Here is a 14,452-nt window from a genome sequence, read left to right as displayed (position 1 = left end):
AGCAGAGATGTAGGCGAGGTCAATCGAAGGGAACCGGTTTGACACTCCTGGTCCTGTTAACAACAATAGGCCTATGTCTGGCGAGGACTTATTTGTGGAGTCCGTTTGTTTCTGTGTACGTAATCGTAAGTACATAACGATCACTTACACTGAAACAAATTCCATAACCAGACTATCGGAGATTTTAACAGACTTACAGCATCCCACATTGCTCGCATATGAGGGCTCATAAAAATCAATTTTCACCAGACAAAGTCCCTCGGATACTATTCAGACATCGCTCATGAATTTGGAACTCCCTGTTTGCTGCACTGCAGCAAACGTGAAGTTCAAGTTTCATTGTTGTATGTTTTGTGAGAGCTGATAATTCTGCTCTCAAAATTTCGAGGTGATTATAAAATAAATCAGAAATCAGGTTTCCACAGCGATTCGCCTTAACAGGTCAAGTGTCAAACCGGTTGCCTACGATTGACCTCGCATACATCGTTGCTCCCATAACAACTCCTTACTCCTGGTCTTCCGTGATTGCATAACATTTTTGTTTACATTATAAGAGTTTGTTTTGCCCAAAAGATCGTGACGTATTTTCGACAACCGAATTGATAAGCTAAATAGCTAAAAGCTAGAACACCGCACTACGTCGTAAAACTAGTTTGCAGCATTAAATGGGATTTAAAGGAAACCCCCACAAGACTAAAGGAACTACTTCACACAACTTTCACGGCAGATCCAAAGTCCAAAATACTGAAAAAAAAACTACTCCACAAGACTGAAAGTTCACTGGACTTAAGCTGCTAGTCTATAGGACATCTTGCACTTAACAGGATCTAAAGAGATGTAGCAACATTTTCAGGTGTTATGAAGGTTTTAAAGCATTTTTAACTCTAAACCATGGTCTACAAGACTATGATAAAACCATAGGACATCTTGATATTTTCACAGCAATTCTTTATAATGATCTCATGAACATTTTTAGAATAATTCCTCTTCTCTTAAACTTAGAAGCAAATAAGCATTTACAAAAATAATATTGCATTCTTGAAATTCTTTGCAGAACAATCATCATAATTCTTGGAAATAGATTATTTTCGTAGTTGGAAATGCTTAACATCAAATAGTGTAAAATGTCGGCTTCGTCAGGGGAGTAAACAAAGTGCTATAATTTAATCTCCTCATCTATCATATAAAATCTCCACTTTAAGTGACGTTAAGCATCTCCGACTATGTAAATCGTTAAATTCACACGTGAAGCAATAACACATGGTTAGTTGAAGTAGATCAATTTCGTTTTTTTATTGATTCTTCTAGGAACTCCTTCCATAAATCAATTTGAAATTGATTTGAATTCTCCTTAGAATTTCCATGCAATTACCTCCGAAATTTCATAAACTTCTGCTTAGAATAATCTTGGACTTCTCGCCTCCTAACATTTTCAGCTTTATAAGCCAGCTTTTCCAGCGTTGTGCTGTAAAGTAGCTGACATAAAGCTGCAGATACAGCTTCAAGCAGAAACTAGCAAAATAGTTTTGGAGAGCGTTTACTCAACTTTTTCACAACCATTATTCAATTTGTCAGTCGCATTGAATAACATCACCCAACAAACGTTAATGTCACTTCTATGCAAATATTAATTAACTTTCAACTTTTAGCTTCAAAACAAAGCAAATAAAGCGAACATATTACTTATTTGATGGCTTCTACACAACCAACCACTCTTGCTGCATAACATAGAGATCAAAAGTGCTTTTTTCAATAACTAAACAACCTGTTCTCAACTAATAAACTGTGTTAGCGCTACTTTGGACGCTATTTTACAGTCAACTAGGTTGTGCAGTTTAACAGTTTTTACTCTGCTTCTTTACAATGCTGAAGTAGGGTAACTGATGATGGTTGGACCTATTTAGGCCGGTTTCACACGACGTCAACATTCATGTCGTATTTTTTTTTTATGAATTCAACATATAATTATGAAAAATACGTGATTAGGGGAAAGATCTACCCTTCTTGTTTCTAATAATAACATAAAAAGTTAAATATTATGAGCAAATGATTTTATAAAATGTTTTTATTCAGCAAAGAATTATGATGTTGGTTGGACCTATGCTGATCTTGGTTGGACCTAAAAAATGATGATGGTTGGACCTATTTTTGCAAATGCTAGTTTAGCCCATATTTGTTCAAAAACTTTGTTTAGAGCTTATTGGTGTCATGAAAAAACCCTTTTTATACAGTTTTTTTTTTTTTATGAATTTGCTATTTAAAAAAATCAAGAAATTTAAGTTTAACTTCGTTTTAAAAAAAGTTCACTTTCCACGCATTAACTATTCATCATGGTTCATTTTCTCGGAAATCATTGACCCGATTTGGAAAATTTTTAACGTCAAACTATAGGTATTGTGGTCCCATTGAAAGCTATAGAATATTTTTGAAATCGGTCAACTGGTTCCGGAGATATGGCCGGAACAAGTTCCAGAGTATGTGGAACATGGACCTAATTTTGACATGGAAGGACTAAAACCTATCATGCGACACTTTACATTACTTCCAAATTTGATAACAAAATCAATAACAAAATTGAGTGCCTTGGACTGCCTTAAAATGACAGAATATCAGAACTTAATTCCGGTTTTATTTTTTTTTCTCCTAGGAGTTTTTTTTTTGGAAATAAGTTACAGTTAGCAATTTTTAGTTTGCTAACATTTTATTTCAAGTTAATTCACACACAGAAGGTGTATGAGAAGTGCTCAATGTAAATTCATATTAATAGATTCTTTCGGCGCTTTCGTGGTAGTTCGGAAAATCGGTGGTTACCCTTTCAGCCAACCTGACGATGGAATTCCTCCTTTAAATTTACGCCCAACTAGTGACGCAAGGTCTTTAGCAGCTTCCAAGATCTTTTTGGTCGTCTTGGGACTGCCAGAAGCAGCGCACATACAAACCCAATCCCCTAGCTGGTTCTCCAAATCAACACTCAACACTATTTCCCTTCCATATTTCTTGCCGTGGCTTCCCTTAATTTTTGTGTGAAGTGTAGTTTTCGGAATATTGTACCTTTTCTATGCCTGATACGCGCACGGTAACCGAAAAATACCCAATAATTACTACAAAGTAAGCATTTTTGAGGGAAACTGGGACTACCCAGTAAAATTTTACCCATTTATGAGTAATTACAACTACAAAAACAAGTAGTAAGTATGCATTTTTGAGTAACAAGTACTCATAAATGGGTAATATTTTTACTCATTTAATGGGTAGTCCCAGTCTCCCTCCAAAATGCTTACTTTGTAGTCAATATTGGTTATTTTGAGGTTACCGTGCGGTAACTGATTTATTTCTTACTAAAAGAACAGCCTCTTGGAGATTTGCGACCTTATAAAGGGTGTCCACGATGAAATTGCCACACACAAAATTGATTCGCAAAATTCGAGTTTTCATCCGATTGCCATCAAATTTTCAGGGATTGAGAAATAACTATTAAACTTCATTTTACCATTTTACTCGTATTTTATTTACAGTCCATACGCAAATGCCCGCACCTTGGCCTTAACCCCGGCCATAAGATTCTGCACAACCTGTGAATCAACCGTTTTTTGCATGTAAACCCATACTTTCTTCAGTTCCTCGACTGTCTTCACTACCTTAGGTCGTTTAAGAAGGTGCTGCTTCATAATCGCCCAGTACTTCTCGATGGGGCGGAGCTCCGGAGTGTTGGGAGGGTTGAACATTTTCGGCACGAAATTGACCTTATTGTCCGCATACCACTTCAGCACGTCCTTGGAGTAGTGGCATGAGGCCAAATCCGGCCAGAAGATTGTTGGGACGTTGTGGGCCTTCAGGAGAGGAAGCAGCCGCTTCTGGAGGCACTCTTTTATGTACACCTGTCCGTTCATCGTGTCCTGGGTCACGAAAGGTTCACTCCGCTTCCCGCACGTGCAGATGGCTTGCCAAACCAGGAATTTCTTCGCAAATTTGGACATCTTCTGAGTGCGGACATGCTCCGGAACGCTGAACTTATCCTTGGCCGTGAAAAACAGGTTGCCGGGGATCTGTTTGAAGTCGGTCTTCACATATGTTTCGTCGTCCATGATGCAGCATTCAACTTTCGTCAGCATGTTGAGGTACAATTTCCTGGCACGGGTTTTGGCGGACTTGTTCTGCTTCTCGTCGCGATTAGGGGCCTTTTGTACCTTGAACGTTCGAAGCCCAGCCTTAGTTTTGGCCTTCTGGACAAAACTTCGGCTTAGGTGCAGCTTCTTAGCCACATCCCTAACGGAGGCGTTCGGATTTCGGTTGAAGGCCCCAACTACGCGGTTGTGATTTTTGGTGTTGTACGGAATACTTTTTCCTTCACTTCTGGGCTTCCGATCGGTGGTCAACCGTTCCTCGAACCGCTTAATCACTCGCGGCACCGTGGAATTCGCGATTCCCAACGTTTTAGCGATGGAACGATGCGAGAGATCCTTGTTCTCGTGATGAATGCGCAAGATTTTATCACGCACGAGCTGTTCTTTCGACTCCATTTCCGCGAGTTTTGATCACAGGACTTTAAAACTTGCAGGATGTAAATAATGCACTATGAACTAAATCCACCCAAATTTTCATTAAATTCTACCCAACGGTTAAAAAGTTAGAGCAATTTCATAGTGTGGCAATTTCATCGTGGACACCCTTTATGTCTGGAATCTTTTTAATACTGCAAAGCTTGTGATTTTGTTTTATTTTAATCCAGAATCTTGATTAAAAAGTTTGTTTTATCATGAGCTTATGTTTTTTTCCAAGATCTTAATTGAGCTAAACCTTATTACGTTTTTGTTCCTTTTGATTCTAATACTATTGTATCACTTTCACTTTCACTAATCCATGACGGACACAGAAGAAGTTTGCAAGTATTAAACGATATACGTATCTGTTAAAGTTTTTTTTTAAGTGATAGTGAAAGTGAATTAGTAAAAGTAAAAGTGATAGTAGTAGAATTGAAAGGAAAAACAACATAAGGTATACAATTATTTTACTAAAAAGCTCATCAATCAATTTAGAATTATTAAGCTGTTTCCAAGTCCGAGATCCGATAAATTTCAAAGGACCTGCAACCGTCGTTTTTGTTCCAAGACTGAAACAAAATTAAATTCAAAATTTAAAACATTTTCATGAGAACGAAACTTTGCAAATCTTTCTGGTTTAGATTATTGAAAATATTTATAAGTCTGGAATTCGTTGAAATGATCAAGAATATTGTTTTCAGACTTTGCTTTTAATATAAACCTAAGTCCGCAATCTGCAAAATTCGAACGAAACCTTGAAACTGAAATACGTCCCAGAACTTTGAAGATATGGTCGTCGTCTTGGATCTTAAAAAAATAGTCCAAGAACTTGTTCCTGGATTGAAATTGCTCAAGTTTTAGCCTTCTTAAAAAACATTGTTTAACTTTCCTACATGATTGGTGATACCACTATAGTTTGTAATGCAGTTTTGAATAAGGATTGCGAAATATTTCGTGAATTTAATGAACATTCCCTGATCTTCCAGGTTTTTTTAAAGGTAGTTGACACCCTGAGTTCTGGTTAATTTCGATTGAAAGCTAAGCTTTCATCCTTCTATAACCTTCTCAATTTGAGCTAAGAAAACTTTGATTGCAAATCTACCCCCATCCGTCACTCAACTGCCAAACGTGTAATCCCTGCTGACATTGACATTTACCGACCCATTACATCCCGCTGACTACCAGCGAAGCAACGTTTCAAGCTAACAGGTCCACCGAAAATTCCAATGTGCCTTCATTCTTCATTTGTGGTCATCGGGCCTGTTGTTTCATTGTCGTTCAAACAATGGCACACCTAATTCTACCGAGCCTGGTTCTCTAGTGCAAAACCGAGTGTTCTTCCAGCTTCGAAATCCTAACATTTGTTTCTAAAAATCGCACACCCACACACGAAGAGACGTATCTTAATCCGCTTATTGTGCGCAAAGTGACGAGGGGCACGGTCAGGTAGGATCGGTACAGCCCCGATCACAAAGAGGAATTTAAAGTTTAAAAAACACCCGAAGTGCAATCGGCATTCGAATTTTTGGTCCAATTTCTTTTGTACGACCGGGCGTCGGCACTTGCAGCGTCCCAGCTAGACGATGCAATAATTCCATAAATCAAAATACCAGACGTCCAAATTCCCATGAACACTTCCGCTGTGGGTCTCGGAGGCCGAATGTCCAAAGGTGTGAAATATCTACAACCGACGGAGATAGCTTCGTGTGAAAATCAGCTGGGAAGGATTGCCAAATGGCTGTGAGGATTATGACGATCGTTTCCTGTTCGGCGAAGATGGTGTGAAATTGGCCATGGGAATGTTCCCGGAGGGTGGATAGATCAATATTTGAAATCTCAATTCATTCAATTCAAATCAGCAATGAAATAAGTTGAATGAGCAAGTCACTCCGGGACCACCTCCGGTCGGCCATGAAATATAATGTTTACAATAGACGAACAGTGGGCAAATAAAATGGCAACAAGCACTGCCATCCAGTTAGGGCGAATAGTTGGGTTTTTTTGCGGCTGTGACTACAGAACTAGTTAAATATGCAAAGACTGTAGAAGATCGTTTCGGTCAAGCCGAAAGCACCGATCAATCGCGTTGACGCAAGTGGATTCAATTTCGGAAATTGATCACGCAAGATATGCACATTAGAAAATCATAAACATTCGAGAAACAAAAAATTGACAAACGAGAAATTGCGAAAATTGGTTCTTTGAAACGATCGCATAAGACTTTTGGTGTATTAGGAGCTTTTAACCCTTTTGCTGCTTTTTAAGTTGTTTTGGCATTTTAAATGCCATCCAGGCCATTTTGGTGTTTCTAAAGACAACTGTAACTTTACATTTCCAGAAGTTCTGAGAATTTCGCAGAAGTTCTGAGGATTCCTCACAAACTCCGACAACTTTTGAAAAGATCCAAAAATTAACCAGAAACTTCCAGAATTTTTTTCGAATGTACAAAATTAGACCAATTCATGTTTCCTCGGATCTATCATCAATGGATCTTTCCAACTTTAAATTTTAAAACTCTCCAAAAATTTCGAGAATTTCACAGAAAATCCAAGAACACTCCAAAAATTCTGAGATATTCCGAGAACTTACCAGAAATGTTTGAAACTTTCAAAAGTTTTCGGAATTTTCGAAACTTTTGATTTCTGGGAAATTCTAGGTTCCGAATAACTTCTGAGAAGTTCTCGCAATTTATGTGAAGTTCTCGAAGCTTCCTGGAAGTACTTGGAAATTCTGGGAAGATATTGGAAAATGTTCTAAGTGCTAGGGATGTTTGTGAAGTTTTCGGACTTCCATAGAATCTTACATTCGGGTAATTCCAGAAACTTCTGGGAAGTTCTTGCATTTCCTGGGAAGATTTTGAAATTTTCGTGTCGTTATTTGAATTATTGGAACGTTCTTTGAACTTCTGAGAAGTTCATGGGATTTCTAGAAAAAGTGCAGAACTTCTGTGAAGTTCGCACAATTTCTGGAAAGATCTCTGAACTTCGAAGAAGTCTTTGAAATTACTGTGAAATTCACCCATCTTCTAGGAAGTTCTCGGAATTTTTGGAACGTTCTAGGAATGTATGTGTAATTCAACGCACTTCTGACCAGTTCTTGAAAAGAACTTCGGGATGCTCACAGAAATCGTGGATAATTCGCTAATGTCGTTCGAAGTGCACGCATCTTGTACGAATCTGTTGGAAATAATGGGAATTTCTTGTAAGTTCTCAGATCTACTGGGGAATTCACAAATTTTCCAAGAGGTTCTCGGAATTTCTGGCAAGCTTTTGGAGTGTCGGAAAGCTCTTGGAACTGATGGAACATTTTCGAAATTTTTAAGAAGTACTGGGGAAGTTCTCGGAAACTCTGGGAAGATCTCGGAATTTCCGCAAGTTCTTGAATCTTATGGAAAATTTCTTTTGGAAAGCTGTTCTTGGAATTTTTAGTAAATGCTCAGATCTTTCGGAGAGTTATCCGGTCTTCTGAGAAATTCTCATAACTAGTGGAAAGCTTTCTGAAATTTCTGGAAAGCTCTCAGAATGTCTGGGAAAATTATCGGATTTTTTAGAAAGTTCTAGGAATTTCTCGGAACTTGTCGAATCTGCTAAGAACTTCAATGGTCTGCTGGAAAACTCTCGAAATTTCAGGGACGTTTCGAGATCTAGAAGATCTAGATCCAGTAGTACTCGGAAATTGTGAGATGTACACAAAACTTCTGTGCAGTTCTCACAGCTTCTGAGTAGTTACCAGAACTTCTGGAAAGCTATTTTTGAAATTTTGGAGAAGTTCTTGCAAATTCCTGGAAAGATTTCAAAATTTCCGGGCCGTTATTTGAATTTTGGTAAAGTTCTTTGAACTTTTGAGAAGGCAAGCTTTCGGAAATTCTGGAAAGCACTCGAAACTGATGGGAAGTAGTGGACATTTTTAAGAAGTTTTCGCATCATTTGGGGAAGATCTCGGAGTTTCTGCGAAGTTATTGAATCAATTGTTACAATTTATGGGACTTCTAAAATGATCTCAGAATTTTCGGGATTTTTTCAGAGCTTGTTGTAAATGCACGGATTTTTAGGGAAGTTGTCAGATCTTCTGAGAAATTCTCGGAACATATTGGAAACTTTTTAAAAATTCTGGAAAGCTCTCAGAATTTCTGGGAAAATTAACGGATTTTTCAGGGAAACTCTCGCAATTTCTTGGACGTTCCGAAATCTAGAAGATCTAGATCCAGTAGTTCTCGAAAACCCTGGAAAGTTTCCGGAATTTGCGAATTTCTTAAATCTTCTTCTGAGAAATTCTCGGAACTAATGGAAAGCTTTCTGAAAATTCTGGAAAGCTCTCAGAATGTCTGGGAAAATTATCGGATTATTTGGAAAGTTCTAGGAATTTCTCGGAACTTCTCGGGTCTGCTAAGAAGTTCAATGGTCTGCTGGAAAACTCTCGAAATTTCAGGGACGTTCCGAGATCTAGAACATCTTAATCTAGTAGCACTCGGAAATTGTGAGAAGTACACAGAACTTCTGTGCAGTTCTCAGAACTTCTGAGTAGTTACCAGAACTTCTGGAAAGCTATTTTTGAAATTTTGGAGAAATTCTTGCAAATTCCTGAGAAGATTTCAAATTTCCGGGCCGTTATTTGAATTATGGTAAAGTTCTTTGAACTTCTAAGAAGACTCTCGAAACTGATGGGAAGTAGTCGACATTTTTAAGAAATTTTCGCATCATCTGGGGAAGTTCTCGGAGTTTCTGCGAAGTTATTGAATCAATTGGAACATTCATGGGACTTCTAAAATGCTCTCGGAATTTTCGGGATGTTTTCAGGTCTTGTTGTAAATGCACGGATTTTTAGGGAAGTTGTCAGATCTTCTGAGAAATTCTCGGAACTTATTGGAAACTTTTTAAAAATTCTGGAAAGCTCTCAGAATTTCTGGGAAAATTATCTGATTTTTCAGGAAAACTCTCGCAATTTCTTGGACGTTCCGAGATCTAGAAGATCTAGATCCAGTAGTACTCGGAAATTGTGAGAAGTACACACAACTTCTGTGCAGTTCTCGGAAGTGGTTACCAGAACTTCTTGAAAGTTCACGTACATTTTTGAAATTTTTGAGAAGTTCATGCATTTACTGGGAAGGTTTTGAAATTTCCGGGCCGTTATTTGAATTATTGTAAAGTTCTTTGAACTTTTGAGAAGGCAAGCCTTTCGGAAATTCTGGAAAGCTCTCGAAACTGATGGGAAGATTTCGAAATTTTTAAGCAATTCTAGCGTCTTCTGGAGAAGTTCTCGAAAACCCTGCAAAGTTCCCGGAATTTGCGAAGTGTTTGAATCTTCTTCTGGGAAATTCTCGGAAGAAGTGGAAAGCTTTCTGAAAATTCTGGAAATCTCTCAGAATGTCTGGGAAAACTAACGGATTTTTTGAAAAGTTCTAGGAATTTTTCGGAACTTCTCCGATCTGCTAAGAAGTTCAAGAGTCTTCTGCGAGTTACAGAGCTTCTCGCAATTTCTGGGACGTTCAGAGATACAGAAGATCTAGATACAGTAGTACTCGGGAATTGTGAGAAGTACACAGAACTTCTGTGCAGTTCTCGGAATTTCTGAGTAGTTACCAGAACTTATAGAAAGCTCACTTATATTTTTGGAATTTTGGAGAAGTTCTTGGAAAGATTTCAAAATTTCCGGGCCGTTATATGAATTATGGTAAAGTTCTTTGAACTTCTGAGAAGGCACGCTTTCGGAAATTCTGGAAACCACTAGAAACTGATGGGAAGTAGTTGAAATTTTTAAGAAATTTTCGCATCATCTGGGGAAGTTCTCGGAATTTCTGCGAAGTTATTGAATCAATTGGAACATTCATGGGACTTCTAAAATGCTCTCGGAATTTTCGGGTTTTTTCAGAGCTTGTTGTAAATGCACGGATTTTAAGGGAAGTTGTCAGATCTTCTGAGAAATTCTCGGAACTTATTGGAAGCTTTTTAAAAATTCTGGAAAGCTCTCAAAATTTCTGGGAAAATTATCGGATTTTTTGGAAAGTTGTCAGATCTGCTAAGAAGTTCGAGAGTCTTCAGGGAAACTCTCACAATTTCTTGGACGTTCCGAGATCTAGAAGATCTAGATCCAGTAGTACTCGGAAATTGTGAGGAGTACACAGAACTTCTGTGCAGTTCTCGGAAATGGTTTTCAGAACTTCTGGAAAGTTCACGTAGATTTTTGAAATTTTTGAGAAGTTCATGCATTTACTGGGAAGATTTTGAAATTTCCGGGCCGTTATTTGAATTATTGTAAAGTTCTTTGAACTTCTGAGAAGGCAAGCCTTTCTGAAATTCTGGAAAGCTCTCGGAACTGATGGGAAGATTTCGAAATTTTTAAGAAATTCTCGCGTCTTCTGGGGAAGTTCTCGGAAGCTAAGTTCTCGGAATTTTCGCGAAGTTCTTGAATCTTCTTCTGAGAAATTCTCGGAACTAATGGAAAACTTTCTGATAATTCTGGAAATCTCTCAGAATGTCTGGAAAAACTAACGGATTTTTTGGAAAGTTCTAGGAATTTTTCGGAACTTCTCCGATCTGCTAAGAAGTTCAAGAGTCTTCTGGGAAACTCTCGCAATTTCTGGGACGTCCCGAGATCTAGAAGATCTAGATCCAGTAGTACTCGGAAGTTGTGAGAAGTACACAGAACTTCTGTGCAGTTCCCGGAACTTCTGAGTAGTTACCAGAACTTCTGGAAAGTTCACGTACATTTTTGAAATTTTTGAAAAGTTCATGCAGAAATTACTGGGAAGATTTTGAAATTTCCGGGCCGTTATTTGAATTATTGTAAAAATCTTTAAACTTTTGAGCAGGCAAGCTTTCGGAAATTCTGGAAACCGCTCAGAACTGATGGGAATTTTTTGAATTTTTTAAGAAGTTCTCGCGTCTTCTGGGAAATTCCCCGGAAACTCTGAGAAGTTCTCGGAATTTCTGCGAAGTTCTTGAATCTTCTGGAGAATTTTATGGAAGTTCTCGGAATTTGTTGTAAATGCTCGGATTTTTTGGGAAGTTATCAGATCTTCTGAGAAATTCTCGGAACTTATGGGAAACTCTTGGAAAATTCTGGAAAGCTCTCAGAATTTCTGGAAAAATTCTCGGATTTTTCGTGAAGTTCTAGGACTTTCAGGGAATTTCTCGGATCTGCTAAGGCGTGCGAGGATCTTCTAGGAAGATTTAGAAATTTCCGGGCCGTTATTTCAGTATTTGCACAGTACTTTGAACTTCTGAGTAGGCAAGCTCCCGAAAATAATGGGAAATTGTTGAAATTTTTAAGAAGTTCTCGCAAACTCTGGGAAGATCTCGGAACTTCTGCGAAGTACTTGAAGCTTCTGGAAAATTGATGGAACTTCTGGAAAGCTCCCCGAATTTTTGAGAAGTTTTCGGAATTTGTTTTAAATGCACGAGGAAGTTATCATATCTTCCGAGAAATTCTCGGTAAAATCTTTGAAAACTCTGGAAAGCTCTCAGAATTTCGGATTTTTCGGATTTTTTGGAAAGTTCACGGAATTTCTGGGAATTTTTTAGATCTGCTGAGAAGTGTGAGGGTCTTCTGGGAAACTCTCAGAATTTCTGGGACGTTCCGAGATCTAGAATTTGTGAGAAGTACACAGAACTTCTGTGCAGTTCCCAAAACTTCTAAGTAGTTACAAGAACTTCTGGAAAGTTCTCTTATATTTTTGGACGTTTACCGAAGACCAGTTTGAAGTCGTTTTAGCATTTTTGGTCATTGTAATGCCCTTTTGGCATTGTAAGGACTGTTTCGACATTTTTAAATAATTTTTATTTTTTTAGTCATGTTGGCCCATTTTTACATTGTTCAATTCAGTACCTACATCGAAGAATTGCTAAATTTCCTTGCGGTATCGGGAAGTGGGCAGAGTACAGAATTTTCTTGGAGTTGAAGAGCTGCTAGTGATCGGAAAGCTCGTGGAAGTTCTTGCAATTACTGTAGTCTAAGAGTACCATAGTTTCTTGGAGTTCCCAGAGTCCTAAGAGCCTGCTGGAAATCGAGAAGTTCCTGACGTTCTGAGGGTTGCTGGTCAAAGTTTCCAGGAATTCTAAGGGTTGCTGGAGCTCCAGAAGTTCCTGGAGTTCTAAGAGCTCTTGCGAACCTGAAAGTGTCGGAAGTGCTATAGCTCATTTAGTCATGAAAGTTTAAAAGTATCAGAATTTCTAGAACTTCTCCAGAACTTTAAAGTGTGCCGAAATTTCATAAGTTGCCAATATGCTTATTTCGCAATCATCCGATTTTCTTGGAGTTCCGATGGTTTGTGGAATTACGATATTTTGAGGAGTGCACTCAGTTACGACAGTTATCGAAGCTCCAAAAGCTCTCGAAGTGCTGGAAATCCTGGAATCATTTCAGCTTTCAGATTTCTTGATATTTTAAATCGTTTGGTGGCAATTCATGGAGCGGAATCTTAATAATACCAAATCAAAACGGGTGGAACCATCCCTGACCAAGCGTTTCGAAGTAAGCGGAAACGTCAAGTGGATTACGCTGAGACGGAACTCAAATGCAGTATGCAGTTCAAGGCTACAATCGACTGTTCTTGCCCCATTCTAATCTGGTGCTCCTTCAGAAATGCAAATAATTTATGGCACGAAGTAAAATCCGTTGCGTTGAGAAGCACCAAGTTCAAGAGTTCATCAAATCCGTTGGCTGCTGCCAATGGTGCTCTCGAAGCATTTGATTGCATCACGTCACAATTGGGAACAACTGAAACGCGAGAAACGAGGCCATCTCTAATTTAATTCATACATATACAAGCGGCATCGTTCTGAACAAGGTTGCAAATAGTCATTGTAGCTAAATAAATATTTTTTTGGGAATAGATTAGTCCACGACCAGTTTTGGTTGGTTTATTTTGGCTCCCATTCGTTGTCATCTCTTTTACTCAGAGGCAAAATTGTAGGGAGCAAAAAGTGAGGTTAGGAACCGTGTACTGATTTTTTATGAAATAATTGGATTCTAAGATAGAAGAAGAGGTTGCAAAGTATGTGTTTGACACATAAAACCTTTTAATCTTGCTTTCTATGAGTGACAACCAGCGATTTGATGATTGCTGAGTGAGTGAGTGAGTGAGTGTAAAATAAAATTATGTTCATAGCTTCTAATTATTCTATAATTCCGAATTATTTGTCTTAGCTGTAATGAGTATTTGCAACCTTGGTTGCAAATACGGCTAGAACTAGATCGCTGATAAGCGAGGAAGAAAGTGTTATGTACTTGACCGATCGACGGTTAATGCGATTGGCCCTGCCGTACATTGTGACTACTTGTTATGTTTTTGTTTGGGCTGCACTGTGCGAAGCATAACAAACTGGAAACGTACTTCCTGTCGCCGCCGATGGCGCTGCCTTCAGGGGAATGCTTTGTAAACAACTGCACTTCTCACTAGTTGCGACTAGTGTGACAATGTTTCCGGCGGTGCAATGTTTATGGCGATAAGATGATGATTAGCTCAATAGAAGTCGTATCAAAATGTACCGATAGAATCATAGATTGCTACAAGATAATTAATTATTGATTTATTAGGCTGTTCGACTGGTGTGTGGAGAGATTTATTTTTTATGGCTTTCTCAGTCTAGGGTAACCCAAGCGGTCAGTTGTGTATTGCCCGACGTTTCGGTCACAATAAACGGCTGACGGGTTGGATTACTCTAGACTGAGAAAGTCATAAAAAAATTAGAATAAAATGTAGTTTTTGTTTGTCTTGTCCCTCCATCTCGATGAGTCTCTGCGTCGCCCAATGGTCACCATAGCCGGTCGAACTCCAGACGAATCTAGAACCGCACTACCGTTCATACTGGCGACAACGCTCTGATTATGCAACAAAAGCCCACCCGCAAGCTCCTCTCCTGATCCTATCCCTCGACAATGTACCTCTCTAACCTCGTGTATGCCGCGAGTAT

The sequence above is a fragment of the Ochlerotatus camptorhynchus genome, unplaced genomic scaffold (assembly GCF_037179485.1).
Source record: "Ochlerotatus camptorhynchus isolate MF236.1 unplaced genomic scaffold, CSIRO-AGI_Acam_v1.1 ptg000063l, whole genome shotgun sequence".
NCBI lineage: Eukaryota > Metazoa > Arthropoda > Insecta > Diptera > Culicidae > Ochlerotatus > Ochlerotatus camptorhynchus.
Note: the sequence above shows the minus strand (reverse complement) of the source record.